The sequence below is a fragment of the Coccinella septempunctata genome, chromosome 4, assembly GCF_907165205.1.
Source record: "Coccinella septempunctata chromosome 4, icCocSept1.1, whole genome shotgun sequence".
Classification (NCBI taxonomy): Eukaryota; Metazoa; Arthropoda; class Insecta; order Coleoptera; family Coccinellidae; genus Coccinella; species Coccinella septempunctata.
Genome location: NC_058192.1, coordinates 32227239 through 32245990, shown reverse-complemented (window position 1 = coordinate 32245990; position 18752 = coordinate 32227239). Strand labels below are relative to the sequence as shown.

The 18752-nt window shown below is 36.1% G+C and overlaps 1 protein-coding gene and 1 long non-coding RNA gene across 2 annotated transcripts in view; one reads left to right on the top strand and one right to left on the bottom strand.

The window, feature by feature from the left end:
- Window positions 1–18752, bottom strand: part of LOC123311362 — a 1278848-nt gene that overhangs the window by 103811 nt on the left and 1156285 nt on the right. The window lies entirely within an intron of this gene.
- LOC123311385 lies at window positions 6954–7163 on the top strand. Its single transcript, XR_006537483.1, has 2 exons — window positions 6954–7037; window positions 7101–7163. It is a non-coding gene; the product is annotated as an uncharacterized LOC123311385 (long non-coding RNA).

The following is an 18752-nucleotide window of genomic DNA, read 5'->3' as shown; positions in this document are numbered from 1 at the left end:
ATATGATGCGAATAGCTCTCTTTTGGAATCTCAAGATCTCCTCCATTCCCGAAGAGGCCCCATAGAAAATGATACCGTATCTCATCTTCGATTCGAATACCGCTTGATAGATTGTCTTCATAGATGTTGAGTCAAGGTATCTACTCAGGACACCCAAGGAGTAACATATAGAACTGAGTTTTTCAAATAAGTTGGTGACATTATCACGCCAGTTGAGACTTTCATCTATGGTCAAGCCCAAAAAGTTACAATTTTTTTCCAGGGGGAGCTTATAATCAACTGTCTCAATGCACTGAGGAATTTCAACATTTGCGTGGTTGGTGTGAAACATTACAACACTTGTCTTCTGAGTATTCAAACATAACTGATTTTACTCATTTACTTTTGTGATGGTAGATTCAATCAGGCATTTTAGAGCACCAAGAGTTTTTGCTTTCAATAAAATATTGGTGTCATCAGCATAATTTCTCAATGAGCAATCGGTGATTGAGGCTGTCTCAGCAAATAGATCATTAATGAAGACAATGAAAATAAGTGGACCCAAAATGCTTCCTTGTGGTACACTCAAATCAACTGGAAGTGGATCTGAGACGGCTTGGGTTTCTTCGTTGGTGATTAAGACTTGTTGTGTTCGAGAAAAGAGATATGATCTGAGCCATTTAAGTGGGATATCTCTTATTCCATAGGAATTCATCTTTTACAGTATGTGTTCGTGGTTGAGAGTATCGAAAGCCTTCGAAAGATCAAGAAGGACAGCCATCACAATTTCCGAACCCTCCAGGGCCCCCAAGGTTTTCCTAATGAACTCGTATATTGCAGTCTGGGTAGATTTTCCTTTTATGAATCCATGTTGTGAGGAGGGCAGAGTATCCTGATCAATAAGGAAAGCCATTAGTTGTTTGCTCACCACGAGTTCAAATATTTTTGAGAAAGATGGAAGAAGGCTTATTGGCCTGTAATTTTCTAATGCATCTTCACAGCCCTTCTTGAACAATGGTTTCACAAGTGCTTGTCTTAATTGTTTAGGAAATTCACCCAGTTCCAGCGAGTTATTGGTCAGGTATGTCAAGGGACGGGCAAGTTGTTCTTTACATTTTTTGATCACGTTCACTGGCACACCATCTATTCCAGAGCTGCTTTTATTTTTCAACAGATCTATCATACTTAGAATTTCCTTCTCATTTACTTTTTCGAATCGAAATGTATTAGGATTTGGTGGAATATTGGAGGAAACTTGTGATATTTTTTGTTTTATTATTATATGTTTTTAGCCGATGTTGAAAAATAAGAATTAAATCGCTCTGCCATCTCCTTAGGATTTTCTAAAATGGGGGAAGTTCTTGTACCTTGGCCTTTGATAGTTCTGACTATGTTCCACAAACTTTTAGTTTTGTTGTCTGACTCTACAATTTGCTTCTTGAATAATTTCCGTTTTTCATTTCTTAGAAGGTTGTCATATTCTTTACTTCTTTATAGGCCTCATTGAAAGCAGAGTTCTTTGTTTTGTATGGATGTAGGATGTCAAGTTTCATCTTGCAGTTTTTTATACATTCGTTCTCTGGTCTAACACACTTTGGCTTAATAACAGGCATTCTCTTCAGCGGACATGCACTCTAAAATTCATTCATAAACATATCCAAGAAGGTATTCCACTGCTTGTTAATATCGTGTTTCGGTATTTTATGTAGACCATTCCAGTTTACATATTCCAGTCGTTTTGCTAAGTTATCAGTTCTTTCCTTGGACATAATTCTTTTATATTGATATTTTGTAGATATTTTTTGTATAGGTATTGTTAATATTTGTGCTGTTTCATGGTCCGAAATTTTTGTTTGTATATTTTTAGATTCATACTTTTGTGTATATATATATATATTAGACTGATTCAAAAAAAATCGACTTTCTTTTTTTTCGAGGAACACACCCCTTATTATCTTCAGGGCACTGAAAAATGACGTCTGTGGAAATATTAGTCAAAAATCTTATTATTTAGAGGTCGCTCATCGAGGATTTCTATTTTCCCTACTAATAGCAGGGGAAAAAAATGTATTTCTAGTTAAAAAATTCCAGTTCGCAAACCAATGGACGGATTCCATTGAGCGATATATTTTTATGTAGGGAGTTAGGTGCTCTACAAAAACTGTCTCATATAATTTTTCCATAAAACGGCTTTTCGAAAAGTTATTAGAGCTTGAAATGAAATTTTTGTCGAAGTAGCTGTTTTTACTCGGATATTGGGGAGAAATTATTGGAATTTACTTTGAGAATCAGAATATAGTTCTGGAAAGATACAATCAATATGATTCTATGTAGATTCAAATAATTTATGACATCCTAAAATAGTCAACCTCAACAATTGTTAGAGAGTTAGAAATTTATACTCTTCAGAATCAAATTATTCAGCATCTATTATTTCTCATTCACTTGGGTCAGAAAGAATGATTAGTGTTTGTTCTTAAACCCAATACTTGTCTTCAGTTTCAGTCATAATGCAATTTTGTGTATTCATTATTTTTATAAATCCAAAATAGCCGCTGTCACAAAATAGGTAGTGAACTATCAATTTTTCAACAAATGTCTCGATATTTGTGGGATTGGTAGGTCTAATGATATTAGAAATAAGTCGCATATAGAAAGCATTTATTCGGTTGTGAAAAATAATATTGGTGTTGGTATATTCAACATCTATAATACATAATATGTTCTAAACAGATAATTTCAATTTTTTTTGTTGCAATCCGGAAAACGATGACGATGTTCGTTTATCAATTGTAAAAGAAACTGTAACTGTTTATTCTTCATTCTTCTTTTAGTAGTTATTGCATTCTTCAATTAAACCAATAACTCGATCCGCTGAATTGTTAACAACAGAATGATCCTATCATCTATATGTTACTTTCACTACATAATGTCTTCTCCAATGAAATCATATAGCGAGAATTTTGTGAATGCGGCCATTTTGGGTTTGCAAAAATAATGAATACACAAAATTGTATTATGGATGAAACTGAAGACAAGTACCGAGTTTAAGATCAAACACTAATCTGAAAGAGGGCACAAAACCAATCATTCTTTCTGACCCAAGTGAATGAGAAATAAGAGATGCTAAATAATTTGATTCTGAAGAGTATGAAACACTAACACCCTAACAATTGTTGAGGTTGACAATTTGGGGATGTCATAAATGATTTAAATCTAAATAAAATCATATCAATTGTAGCTTTCGAGAAAGATTTCCTGATTTTCAAAGTAAATTCCAATAATTTCTCCCCGATATCCGAGTAAAAAGAGATACTTCGACAAAAATTTAATTTCAAGCTCTAATAACTTTTCGAAAAGCCGTTTTATGGAAAAATTGTAAGTGGCAGTTTTTGTAGAGCACCTAACTCCCTACATAAAAATATATCGCTCAATGAAATCCGTCCACTGGTTTGCGAACTGGAATTTTTCAACTAGAAATAAATTTTTTTCCCCTGCTATTAGTAGGGAAAATAGAAATCCTCGATGAGCGACCTCTAAATAATAAGATTTTTGACTAATATTTTCACAGACGTCATTTTTCAGTGCCCTGAAGATAATAAGGGGTGTGTTTCTCGAAAAAAAAGAAAGTCGATTTTTTTGAATCAGTCTAATATATATATATATATATATAAGATCATACTTTTGTATATATATATATATATATATATATATATATATATATATATATATATATATATATATATATATATATATATATATATATATATATATATATATATATATATATATATATATATATATATATATATATATATATATATATATATATATATATATATATATATATATTTTTTTTTTTTCAATCACCCTTTAGCGGGGTTGGTGCCTGAGAGAACCGGGCCTTACGCAAAGCCAAGGTTGTTCTCAGGTGCTGGTTAAGAATTTGCGGACTATACGTGTAGTAGCCAATATAACCTCTTTTTGGGCTTGGCTGATCAGGCTGCTGTTCAATTGCAAGCGCTTCGTATTTTCAACGAGGTGGGACTCAACCAATCCATTAACCGAAATTATGAGCGGAAGTATTGTGGTTTTCTCCAATCCATAGATCTCTTTAAGCTCGAATGCGAGATCATGGTACTTGGTCAGCTTCTCTGTGTAAGATCGGGGAATATTCTCGTCAGCCGGTACCGTGACGTCGATTATGTGGACAGATCTCTCAGTTTTGTTAAATAGTACAATGTCCGGGCGATTGTGCGGAATCGCTCTGTCTGTGATCATAATCGTGTCCCAATACAGCTTGAACCTGTCGTTTTCCAGAACGTCACGTGGTTGGTACGTATGCCTTTTACCATGGTCCTGTATGAGGCCTGCTTTCTTGGCGATTTCCCTATGGTATATTCTTGCCATAGCATTGTGACGCTCTATATAATCTCTAGGTGCAAGTATCGGACGAGAGGACGTGATATGTTGGATTGTCTCCAGGGCTTTGGCGCATTTTCTACATGAGTCGGTAAGTATATTGCGACCCGTTATTCTCTTTATATAGGCCCGTGTTGGCATCACCTGATCCTGGATGGCCACGATCCTCCCCTCAGTCTCGGGAAAAAGATATCCTGCTTTAAGGTAAGTGAGCGACTCTGATTTAAGGATGTTATCCGACTTCAAATTTCCAGGATATCTGCCATGGAGTGCCTTGCTATGCCATTCCTCCGAGAGTTGATCGAGTGATTGTTCTTTCAAATCTATGGAGGATCTAGCCAACTGTAAGACCGAGGATTCATCTGCTTGACATACAGTTTGGAAAAAAGGTAGGTGTTTTTTTCGGAAATAGTCTCTCATCTGTAATACTATTTTGTTATGTGTTATCTGCATGTTCTGAAGCCCCCTACCTCCTTCATGTCTGCTCAAGTAGAGTCTGCTCACCGATGAATGGGGGTGATGGACGCCATACCTAGTGAGCAGCTTCCTGGTCTGGATATCCATCGCCTGTAACTCCGCAGCTGTCCAGCGCACAACCCCGAACGAGTAGCTTATACAAGGTACGGCCCATATATTAATTGATGTGAAAAGGGCTTTGGAGTTCAATTTGGCCTTCAGTAAGCTCCTGATTCTGGCAAAGTACTTTGCTTTGAGGGTCTCCTTCACTTCTGTCGTTTTTATATCAAGGGCTTGTTGGATTCCAAGGTACTTATATGCTTCCTGTGGTTGTAAGCATTCTATTTTCAGATCATTCCACAGCCTGATCCCCGGGCCCTCCACGATCTTGCCTCTCTTCACATTCAGGACCGCACACTTGTCGAGACCCATCTCCATTCCTATGGTTTGGCTAAAGGAGGACACTATCTCCAGTAGTCTCCTCATCTGATCTTCGTTGGCTGCGTAAAGCTTCAGGTCGTCCATGTACAATTGGTGGTTAATCTTTACGTGCCTCACTTTGTTGAGAACGTATCCGTATTTGGTCTTGTTTAGAAGCTTGCTGAGGAGGTTCAATGCCAAGCAAAACCACAGCGGACTCAGTGTGTCTCCCTGGAAAATTCCGCATCTGATTGCTATTTCTTCTGAGCTGCTGATGCCATCCTTGGTTTCAGTTACCAGCTTTGTACGCCAGGATTTCATTAGATGTTCCAACAGATTGATTATGGTCTCCGAGATCCCATACAATCGCAATACTTTAAGCAGCCAAGAGTGCGGCACTGAGTCAAATGCTTTTTTGTAATCGATCCAGGCTACTGATATGTTCCGGAGTTTACATTTTGCCTGCTTGGTGATGATCTGATCGATTGCAAGGAGTTCTTTGCAGCCTTTCGCGTCCTTACAGCATCCACCCTGTTCACGCGCCAAAATATGATGTTTCCCCACATGTTTCCATATGTGCATGGTGATGGTGCCAGTTAGGATTTTGTAAATGGTCGGTAAACATGTAATTGGGCGAAAATTTTTGGGGTTCGTTGTTATGTTGCCCTTCGGTATCATCCGAGTGCAACCCAATGTGAGGGATTTTGGGATAGTTGAGGGGTTACGAAGTGCTCTCTGGAATAGGGTGGCCAAAGGTTGGTGGGTGCTTGGGAAATATTTCAACCAGTAATTATGGATCTTGTCTGGTCCTGGTGCTGCCCAGTTGTTGGTTTTCTTCAGCACATATTCAATATCGGATTTAGTGATGTGAATGTCTTCCATGTCATACTTAGTGCTTTCCGCTTCAGCTTCCCTTATCCATCCTGCTCCATCGTCATGATGTTTGTCTTTACCCCAAATTTCCTGCCAGTACTTGCGCATATCTTCTGCCTTCGGTGGTTTGTCATCTGTGGCAGTACCGTTTTCTAGGTCTCTGAAGAACTGCTTTTGGTTTTTATAATACAGTTGGTTGTTCTTGTATCTCTTGGTTCTTTCGTTGTATCGCTTCATACGGTTACCTAATGCTTTTACCCTCTGTTTCAGTTTGTCGCAGAGGGTCTCCAGCTTTTGTCTAAAGTCAGGTGTCCAAGCTTTAATCTGGAGTTCGGATGCTATTCTGCGGACAGCTTTATAAACCTTATTAGGTGGCGAATCAGTATTGAGGTAAGTGTGTAGGGAGGCAATTTTTTTTCTATATTTCTTATATATATATATATATATATATATATATATATATATATATATATATATATATATATATATATATATATATATATATATATATATATATATATATATATATATATATATATATAAACGATTCACTATTTTGGAGGTGATATTAACACTTTATAACTATATATATATATATATATATATATATATATATATATATATATATATAAATATCAAAATTCACTCCAAACTATAATGATGTAATCTGACTAACGGGATTGTTGGAAATGAAAGGGCTGATTCTGAATACTACATTTATTCTTAGTCGACGTTTCGGATCTTTACAGATCCTTCATCAGGACTCTAAAAACAAAATTACGAAGTCACATTAACATTCATTGGTATGCATTGTTCATCTCGGAGAACTTCTTGAGTGCCTTTTGATGTACGTCTTTCCAACTGCTTCAGAGAAACTCAACTATTCGGTAATGTGTGCCCATTTCAATCAACCAATGAATGTTAATGTGACTTCGTAATTTTGTTTTTAGAGTCCTGATGAAGGATCTGTAAAGATCCGAAACGTCGACTAAGAATAAATGTAGTATTCAGAATCAGCCCTTTCATTTCCAACAATCCCGTTAGTCAGATTACATATATATATATATATATATATATATATATATATATATATATATATATATATATATATATATATATATATATATATATATATATATATATATATATATATATATATATATATATATATATATATATATATATATATATATATATATAGTTATAAAGTGTTAATATCACCTCCAAAATAGTGAATCGTTTAACGCTCTCACCTCATATATATCGCTGTCACCTCCGAAATCGGAGGTGACAACGTTTTGCCTTGTTTTTTAGCTTGTTAGATTCAGGAGGCTTCAGGGACCAACATATCAAAAAATCGTTTTGAGGTCACAACGCACCCCGTTTATGTACTGAACAATAAGAAATGGATCACGCCTTCAACAGTAAGGCAGGTAAATAATAAACAAATTAATTCAGATGCATAACATCCGCAGATAATTAAATCAACGAATGTTACGATCTAAATCGAACTAACAAACTACCATCGCTCGAAGTATTACCAGAATTTTCATTTCGCCGACAAGAGTAGATGCTGACCATGGTTTCGGTCTTATTTGACCTCGTCAGAGCAACAAAACTCAATTGTCAACGAAATGCTATGAATTGCCGGCTCCTTTTATTCCATATCAGTAGCGGGTATGGTGTATAAATACATCGTACCGACATCTGACAGAGAAACGGGAACCAACCCAATTCAATTTCCTAACTCTCAGAGCGAAGATAGCAGTATGCATCCATATGCTTTATTCCCATATTGCAGATATCGTATATTACGATAATTAAGCAAGGGAAAAAGCGCGGAAAGGTTCGGATCATGGCAGTAACCGATCTGCCGCGGACATGTAAAATAAGAAATGGATCACGCCTTCAACAGTAAGGCAGGTAAATAATAAACAAATTAATTCAGATGCATAACATCCGCAGATAATTAAATCAACGAATGTTACGATCTAAATCGAACTAACAAACTACCATCGCTCGAAGTATTACCAGAATTTTCATTTCGCCGACAAGAGTAGATGCTGACCATGGTTTCGGTCTTATTTGACCTCGTCAGAGCAACAAAACTCAATTGTCAACGAAATGCTATGAATTGCCGGCTCCTTTTATTCCATATCAGTAGCGGGTATGGTGTATAAATACATCGTACCGACATCTGACAGAGAAACGGGAACCAACCCAATTCAATTTCCTAACTCTCAGAGCGAAGATAGCAGTATGCATCCATATGCTTTATTCCCATATTGCAGATATCGTATATTACGATAATTAAGCAAGGGAAAAAGCGCGGAAAGGTTCGGATCATGGCAGTAACCGATCTGCCGCGGACATGTAAAATAAGAAATGGATCACGCCTTCAACAGTAAGGCAGGTAAATAATAAACAAATTAATTCAGATGCATAACATCCGCAGATAATTAAATCAACGAATGTTACGATCTAAATCGAACTAACAAACTACCATCGCTCGAAGTATTACCAGAATTTTCATTTCGCCGACAAGAGTAGATGCTGACCATGGTTTCGGTCTTATTTGACCTCGTCAGAGCAACAAAACTCAATTGTCAACGAAATGCTATGAATTGCCGGCTCCTTTTATTCCATATCAGTAGCGGGTATGGTGTATAAATACATCGTACCGACATCTGACAGAGAAACGGGAACCAACCCAATTCAATTTCCTAACTCTCAGAGCGAAGATAGCAGTATGCATCCATATGCTTTATTCCCATATTGCAGATATCGTATATTACGATAATTAAGCAAGGGAAAAAGCGCGGAAAGGTTCGGATCATGGCAGTAACCGATCTGCCGCGGACATGTAAAATAAGAAATGGATCACGCCTTCAACAGTAAGGCAGGTAAATAATAAACAAATTAATTCAGATGCATAACATCCGCAGATAATTAAATCAACGAATGTTACGATCTAAATCGAACTAACAAACTACCATCGCTCGAAGTATTACCAGAATTTTCATTTCGCCGACAAGAGTAGATGCTGACCATGGTTTCGGTCTTATTTGACCTCGTCAGAGCAACAAAACTCAATTGTCAACGAAATGCTATGAATTGCCGGCTCCTTTTATTCCATATCAGTAGCGGGTATGGTGTATATATAAATACATCGTACCGACATCTGACAGAGAAACGGGAACCAACCCAATTCAATTTCCTAACTCTCAGAGCGAAGATAGCAGTATGCATCCATATGCTTTATTCCCATATTGCAGATATCGTATATTACGATAATTAAGCAAGGCAATTCATAGCATTTCGTTGACAATTGAGTTTTGTTGCTCTGACGAGGTCAAATAAGACCGAAACCATGGTCAGCATCTACTCTTGTCGGCGAAATGAAAATTCTGGTAATACTTCGAGCGATGGTAGTTTGTTAGTTCGATTTAGATCGTAACATTCGTTGATTTAATTATCTGCGGATGTTATGCATCTGAATTAATTTGTTTATTATTTACCTGCCTTACTGTTGAAGGCGTGATCCATTTCTTATTTTACATGTCCGCGGCAGATCGGTTACTGCCATGATCCGAACCTTTCCGCGCTTTTTCCCTTGCTTAATTATCGTAATATACGATATCTGCAATATGGGAATAAAGCATATGGATGCATACTGCTATCTTCGCTCTGAGAGTTAGGAAATTGAATTGGGTTGGTTCCCGTTTCTCTGTCAGATGTCGGTACGATGTATTTATACACCATACCCGCTACTGATATGGAATAAAAGGAGCCGGCAATTCATAGCATTTCGTTGACAATTGAGTTTTGTTGCTCTGACGAGGTCAAATAAGACCGAAACCATGGTCAGCATCTACTCTTGTCGGCGAAATGAAAATTCTGGTAATACTTCGAGCGATGGTAGTTTGTTAGTTCGATTTAGATCGTAACATTCGTTGATTTAATTATCTGCGGATGTTATGCATCTGAATTAATTTGTTTATTATTTACCTGCCTTACTGTTGAAGGCGTGATCCATTTCTTATTTTACATGTCCGCGGCAGATCGGTTACTGCCATGATCCGAACCTTTCCGCGCTTTTTCCCTTGCTTAATTATCGTAATATACGATATCTGCAATATGGAAATAAAGCATATGGATGCATACTGCTATCTTCGCTCTGAGAGTTAGGAAATTGAATTGGGTTGGTTCCCGTTTCTCTGTCAGATGTCGGTACGATGTATTTATACACCATACCCGCTACTGATATGGAATAAAAGGAGCCGGCAATTCATAGCATTTCGTTGACAATTGAGTTTTGTTGCTCTGACGAGGTCAAATAAGACCGAAACCATGGTCAGCATCTACTCTTGTCGGCGAAATGAAAATTCTGGTAATACTTCGAGCGATGGTAGTTTGTTAGTTCGATTTAGATCGTAACATTCGTTGATTTAATTATCTGCGGATGTTATGCATCTGAATTAATTTGTTTAGTACTGAACAATCTTTTAGTTCGAGTGTATATCACTGGCGCTAGTGTGCTGAGCTGTATATCGAAGAATTGCTGTGGGGGACTCTTTGCTCGTTAGCACCTCCGAAAATGGCAACGTTGTATTTTCAAAGCAGATGTAGACAGGCGGAATATAAGTATACGGATGAATTAACTGTAGAGAGGCGCAGCGCGCTATCTCCTCCATAATTGCAATCCAGGCGGCATATCTCAACGATTTTTTATCGCATTCATCTGTAGGGGAAAGAATCACGTGAAAGAAAACCAATCTTGGCTCTCTCGAATGGAATTATGACTGTTTATATTTCATCGTGTGTATCTATGCATCCGTTGAACTTCTTTCATCTCAAGCTAAATATTCAGATGTAAATGGTGATGAATATTCAAGGACAATGAGCCATTCCGAAAATTTTCATTTCAGAATCATGAGAAAAAATGCTACAAATTTTACAATATCACAGAAATGAACAACGTCGGCTAAACCGAATGTTGGACATTGTTGTGTTATTTCAAATGGAACGCTCTATATATTTTTCTTAAATCGGATTGCTCAATGATTTTGAGGAATCCTTTGCTCAGAAACATCTGTTTTATTATCGATTATGTTTAATTATTGGATTTTCCCGAAAATTTGAATAGCTTGTACCATCTCTCTGGTTTAAAATACTGGAACTAACAATCTGCACTCAACTAGTAGAATGCCTTGTGAAAGAAAAGATCCTTTTACCCACACAACATGGTTATGTAAGAGGTAGATCAACTCAGACAGGAGTGTTTGAGTTCATTTCAGGAATCCTTAATGCCTTGGAGGATTCTAATATAACAGTGGGTCTAATGCTGGATCTATCAAAGGCATTCGATACTCTGTCCCACGACCTTATTCTCCATAAACTTTCTGCATATGGCATAAACAAGCTAGACTGGTTTCAATCATATTTAGCAAACCGCAGGCAGAGAGTGGTGATCTCTCAGAACGGAAAAACAACAGTTTCGGAAGAAGAACTCACAGAGTTCCGCAGGGTAGCATATTGGGCCCTATCATTTTCATCATTTTTTTAAATGACCTAAGTACCATATTCGATGAAACCATGGTTAGGACAGTGAATTATGCAGATGACACAAACTTCACTGTATTGGGCAAGCACGATTTAGAGTTGAGTTTACCATTTCACACTCTAACTCTAAATCGTGCTAGCCAGTGGTTTGAAGCAAACGGTTTGTGCATGAATTCTGAAAAAACAAGTGCCATCCTATTCAGGACAGCTCATTCCGGTCCCCGAGTGCCTACCAGCATTTCACTGTCTAACTCCACATTAGAACTGACTAAATCTTGTCGCTTCCTAGGCCTCACTATTGAGGTAACCCTTGATTGGGGAGAGCACATTTCCAACCTTTGCAATCAACTGGGTACCATCTGCTACACTTTGGGAGTCAATAAATATCTGGACATAACCTCACTAAGAACAATATACCAGGCAGTGTTCAGGTATGGCATCATGTTCTATGGTAGTTCATACAACCTACATAGAGTGCTGAAAATGAAGAACAGAGCCTTCAGAATGATCTGGAGGATGAGGAGGACGGAATCATGCAGGGGAGTCTTCAGAAGGAATGGTCTTTTGACTGCTCCTGCTGTACACATCCAAGAAAGCCTGATATTTACATTCAAGAACTAGCACTACTTCGAAGAGAAAACAGTAAGTAATTACAATACGAGGACAACTGCACTAAAATATCCAAGACACATATTAAGCCTCACTGAAAAGGGACCTGAATATAGATATATTCGTTATTACAATAAGATAGCTCACAAACTAAGAGGAGAATGGACTCTACAACAGTTAAAGAAATCCATCTTCAAACTCCTACTTGAAATCGAACCCTACAGTGTGGAAGACTTTATGGAACACAGACTATAAAGCAGAAAATGACCCTGTTTCACTTCAAGTGTTCAATGTCATGTGTACACTTTACCTGAAATAAAGCACATTATTTATTTATTTATTTATTTGAATTTTTTAGTGATGTATCATAAAGAAAATTACAAATTATATCGAAACAAGTAAGATTTCATGAAGAATTATCCAAAACAGATTTGCATTTTTCGATAGATCATACAGGATGTAAGGGAAAAAATAAACAAAATTGAAGTCTATTGAAGGCCTCGAGTCAACATATTTTGAAATTGCAACCATATTTTTGTCAAGACATGATGAATCTACAAAATGAGGGTAATAATATAGATACATACTCGGATACATATGATTGATTGGTAATTCCCAAAAGCTATGATGAACAGAGGACACTATGATGGACGCATGATGAAAGGAGAAAGACTAAAGTTAATTTAAGTATTTTCGCATGAAGTTTTATTATTCAAAATAAATGATGATTCTTATAATTAACAAATCAGGTGCAATTAAAATTTTTGTTTTGGTCTTCGAAAATAACACATATTGATTAAACTTCTACCATCCAAACTGAATAGGTACATAGATAAAATATATCTATATACAGGATATCTGTAAACAAATGCGAAGGACTAAGGGAGATGATTCCTCAATGAAAATAAGCGGGGCTAGTTCCTATAAATTTTTTTCCAAATAGACAGCTCTTCCAAGATGCAGTCTTGGAAGGCGATGACGAGTCTACAGTTTTTAATTTTTTTTTACAGGTTCTGAAAAACACTGAGTCATAAAACTATACATATTATGAAGCACTGAGTAGATTGGTACCAGTTTCAACTTCGGCAAGCTCGCAGTTTAGGCGGTAACTTGCTATCGATTTTTTTAATGTGTCTCTCCCTTAAATTCAAAAATTTCTGTGAAAATGTTGAAATTTGAGTTATTATGCTATTGTCATAGAAGTATACGAAACTATCAGGTCGGGGGATCCAAGATTTCGGGCCGATTCACATGAAAAAAACATAATAAAATGAATTTCGTGAATACCGAGGCTGAAAACCATTATTCTCCGCTATAAAAATTTAATATTATTCCAATAATATACCGAGTTAATTGATGCTACGTTGCTATTACTATAAGGCCCGGTTGTTCAGTTCAGGATAAGGCCGAGATTTAAGATGATCCTAGATTAACCTGACAGAACTGAACTGAAATGTCAAAATCAATTTAGGTCAATTTAGGATTAACTTTAATCCCGAACTGAACAACTGGGCCTATTCATGTAGAGTTTCGGATTTTGCGAGAATCTACTGCTTTTTCATCAAAACAACAAGTGCGCTGAAGGAAATGTGATTGACTGTTATCTATATCATTTACATCATTATTTTCCGAACTTCAAAGTTCTGAATGAATTAAAATCTAAACTTGAAAATATACGAGATAATTTTCGCAAGAATTTCAATGAAATCTGAAAATTTTCATCATTCTGGAGCATTCTGGGCATCTTGAGCAATTCGTTCCTAAAAAGCCCGAATCAGGTAGGAAATTTTGAACCCTTCATATCAGCGTTAACACGTGTTTTGCAGATGCCGATTTCGTTTTCAACGGGCCATGTAACTAGGGTCGGCGTTGGGTGAAAGGATGAACGGTTCTTACAACAAGAAGAATTTGAATTTTCATATGACGGTGAGGGCATTTGTTTTAAAATTTTCAGAGTACAAGAAGTATACAGGGTGTGTCACGAGTAAACAGACAAATGAAAACCGTGAATAGAGGGCATTGAGCTGAGTTCAGAATCATACCATATACAGGGTGTTCCAAAACTAGTGAATCAAACGTCACACCACGATAGAGTAAACCAAATATTATCGAATGACACCAAAATTAGTTCGACGAAAATGTACCGTTTCCAAAATAATCAGAATTTCATTAAAATACATAAAGTTGCCGATTTTCGAGGTATTTTTCTTAATAACAGGGCCAGTTTGTGAAAAAGGATATAGATTTTAAATTATATTGAAGTAATATTATTGTTTCATCTCCCCTAATTGAAATTATTTTAAGTAGTTAATCGATAACCATAACCTAAGTAAATGTAAATTAAAACAATTGTTTTTTCTACATGATTTTTAATACTCAGAATAAACAGGGGTGATAATATGGGAGAAAAACGCTATCCTTAATAACAAATTGGCCTTGTGACTGAAAAAATAGTTCGAAAATCGGCAACTTTATGTTAGGTTTTTTTAGAAACGGTACATTTTCGCTCAACTAATGTTGCTGTCATTCGATAGTATTTGATCTACTCTATCGTGGTGTGACGTTTGATTCAATAGTTTTGGGGCACCCTATATATAGGTTTCTTCGGGGTTTTTTTAAATTTCTCGAATTCCCGTTTGGCTATAACTCCTGAAATTCTGATCAAGTCGACTGAAAATTTAAATTTAGCCTTGAGTTGTTAATTTCATTGAAACAGAGCATTAAAATTCGACAAAAATCTGGACCGGGCTCAGTGAGGCTTTACTTAACTTCAAACTCATAAAAACCCCATGTAGGTATGTAGTTGTTTAATCATAATTTCAACTTTTTTGTTATCTGCATTATTATTGTCTCAAAATGAATTGATTTTTGGGTTGCGACACCTGTTGATCATGTTCTAGAAATAATTGTTTTGGTCAGACGCCTCTAAGGAATAGAGCACTTCATGAAAATGTATTTAGAAATCCTTAATTGATTTTTTTTCAAAGAATATTCTGTTGAATGTGTTCAACAATTATACCATATTCGGTTTTCAAAATACTCTTTCACAAGGATAAAATGTTTCAAAATTGATAATATCCAAATATGGATGGAAAAACTACGCTATCTTGAAACTAAAATTTAAAACTTGATATTCAGAATGAATCTATTTTTCTATGGACAACTAGTTGTGTGAATAAAAACAAAGAAAGAAATCGCGGGGTGTTAGATTTGGAGATCTAGCAGTCCAATATTGGGGTCCTACCCTTCTAATAAAATGACCTGAAATACTGATAAATACTTTTGCTGGTGCATGAATATCATCAATGTTTCAATAACAAATTGTAATAAGACCAGAACAATCCATAGATTTCCATAGATCCAATAATGACTATAACGAAATCAGTGAAGAATTCGAAAGTGCATTTATCATACTTATTCGAAGTGCCAATCATTACCTTCACTAAAAGAACAAATGAGGTGAAAATCAGTTCGGAAAATTACTTCAGTTCCACGTTGTCCATAAAAAGCGATTCATTCGGAAGATATCGAATTATAATTATTATTTTCATGATCATGATAGCGTAGTTTTTTATTTCTATTTTTGTTCATTATCAATAATAAAGCTTATTATCACTGTTAATGACTTATCTGAATGACCAGATTTGCTATAAATATCAAAAACAAATGCAAGACATATATTGAGAACGAAAAAATTCAGTTGAACATTTCCAATTCCATTTTTAGATTTCCTCAGTTGATTGGCGATCATATTCATCCCATTAATTAATGTGAAGTAAAAGTCAATATGCAGCGCTGTTTTTTCCAGACATTTCACGATCAAACAATTATTCATTAGAAATAATCTGAAAAGGCATACCAAAGTTTCATTGATTTTGAGAAAATCAATGAAGATACCTGAAAAATTCAAAATTATGACGAGAAAAACTACAAACAGAGTGTTTTGCATGAGTTTAAATTTGTATATATCCTCAATGAGTCCGGTCCTGTGTTCGTCAACTTTTAATGTTCTGTTTTATTGAAACTTAGAAGTTTAAGCGGATAATGAATTTTTAGCCGAATCCAACTAAAATATTTGGAGTTATAGCCGAACAAAAATTAGGGAATTTTGAATAAACCTCTCTCTATCTAATCGGAAACGGAATGCCTAAGACACACATATGAGGTGTTTTTGAACTAAGCTCAATGCCCTCTATTCACGGTTTTCGTTTGTCCGTTTACTTGTGAAACACCCTGTGTACTGAAAAATTTCAAAAGACTCCTCGAGCAATTAAGAAATGCCATTAAATCAAGGAGTTTCTTTTGAACCGCTATGATGAAAAATGTCAATATCCAGTTATTATTATTATTTGGGGTGATTCATCGAAAATCCCCAATATCTCGAAAACCAAGGCACTTTTGCCAAACGTAAAATATATTTATTTGAACCGCCATAGAGTACTCTACCCGCAGGCTCCATATTATCCATTCATTACGCCACACCCTGTATAGTTATTATTATTATATCAATGTATTGAAAATAAACAGACATGAATACGAGCCAGTTGTTTTGTTTGAAGGTGAAGCTCCTGTTGCTTCAAACTTCTTTTAATTATTTTGACTACCATTCACGCAAGATGATTTTTGTTGAGGAATTCAACATTCTCGTAATTATCCGTTCATTTCTTCAAGAGATACCCATTCCCTACCACCTATGAGTATTCAATTCAATGCTAACACCGCATCAAATGCATTTCATCTTCGGGTTGATTTTTTTGAATTCTACAACTGATGTAACGTCTTCAGCCTTCAGCCAAAGAAAATAAACAACAGTAACTCTCCTCAAGCTACTGATTATTTCTATTTTCCATGTAAATAAATAGATTTGGTATGTCTTCAATCAGTTTGTATAAAATGTCAATTATGTTCGTTACATATTTTCGACGCAATATTTTCCGAAGTGATTTGACATTGTGATGAAATACGTAATTACTGAGAGTCTCACGTAGAACGGACTACGTAGCACTGATTTAAAACTCAAAAATGTTTTGACAAGCGTCTTAACCCAACATTTTCGTACCATATAGAGTGGAAGGTATTCAATTTCCATGGCCAATCCTGTGCTAAAATGAAAGTGAATGAAGTATAGAAGCTGAAAGTAAAACGTATATCTTTGTTGATTCATTCGGGAAAAACCTTTCAATGGAGTTCCTCATGTCGTGAATATAATGCCCAAAATTTAGATAACTATTTCATACCAGAACAAATTCGGTAAAATTGTCTTTGGAATTAATCTTATATGTAACGAAAAATTTCATTGTCATGTATCATTCATTTTAGGACCTATACGGTATTAAACTCCCCTATCGGACGAAGTATCGTAGACATAGCATACTTATTCAAAACTGTTGATATTCATGAAGAAAAGATAATAATTTCTGTCCAAATTCATTTACTTCGAATCCTTATCAATCAATTATTAGCGTATAAAGTTTATTAATATCAGTATCGTTCTCGAACTATTTACAGGTTTCAGTATGGGTGAATGAATCGGAAGAGCAGCTGTATTCTGTATATGAGTAGAATTCAAGCTGCCCTACTTTCTGTCCTCCTGAAATCTGGCAACGTTGCGGGAGGTGAGAGCGTACTACTAATAAGAAATATATGCGGAGGTAGTAAGGTCTGATTCGTTTAAAGAAAAATTTTTCAATGAAAATCTTTTCCCCTCTTTAGGTACCCCTGTTATTTACCTTCCCCTCTACATATATAAGCAGAAATTATTCCAATTAAAAAACTCCTTCAACCGGAGGTCAGGACGCCCAATGAACTTAACGGAGGTAACAACGAACTACGGGTTCATATATATATATATATAGTTATAAAGTGTTAATACCGCCTCCAAAATAGTAACTCGTTTAACGCTCTCACCTCATATATATCGATGTCACCTCCGAAATCGGAGGTGACAACGTTTTGCCTTGTTTTTTAGCTTGTTAGATTCAGGAGGCTTCAGGGACCAACATATCAAAAAATCGTTTTGAGGTCACAACGCACCCCCTTTATGTACTGAACAATCTTTTAGTTCGAGTGTATATCACTGGCGCTAGTGTGCTGAGCTGTATATCGGAGAATTACTCTGAAATACTCTTTGCTCGTTTGCACCTCCGAAAATGGCAACGTTGTACTGTGCAAGCAGATGTAGACAGGCGGAATATCAGTATACGATGGAATTAAGTAATGAGAGGCGCAGCGCGTTTTCTCCTCCATTATTGCAAGCCAGGCGGCATATCTCAACGATTTTTTATCGCATTCCTTTGTAGGGGAAAGAATCACGTGAAAGAGAACCAATCTTGGCTCTCTCGAATGGGATTATGACTGTTTATATTTCATCGTGCGTATATCTATGCATCCGTTGAACTTCTTTCATCTCAAGCTTACACTATAATTCTGAA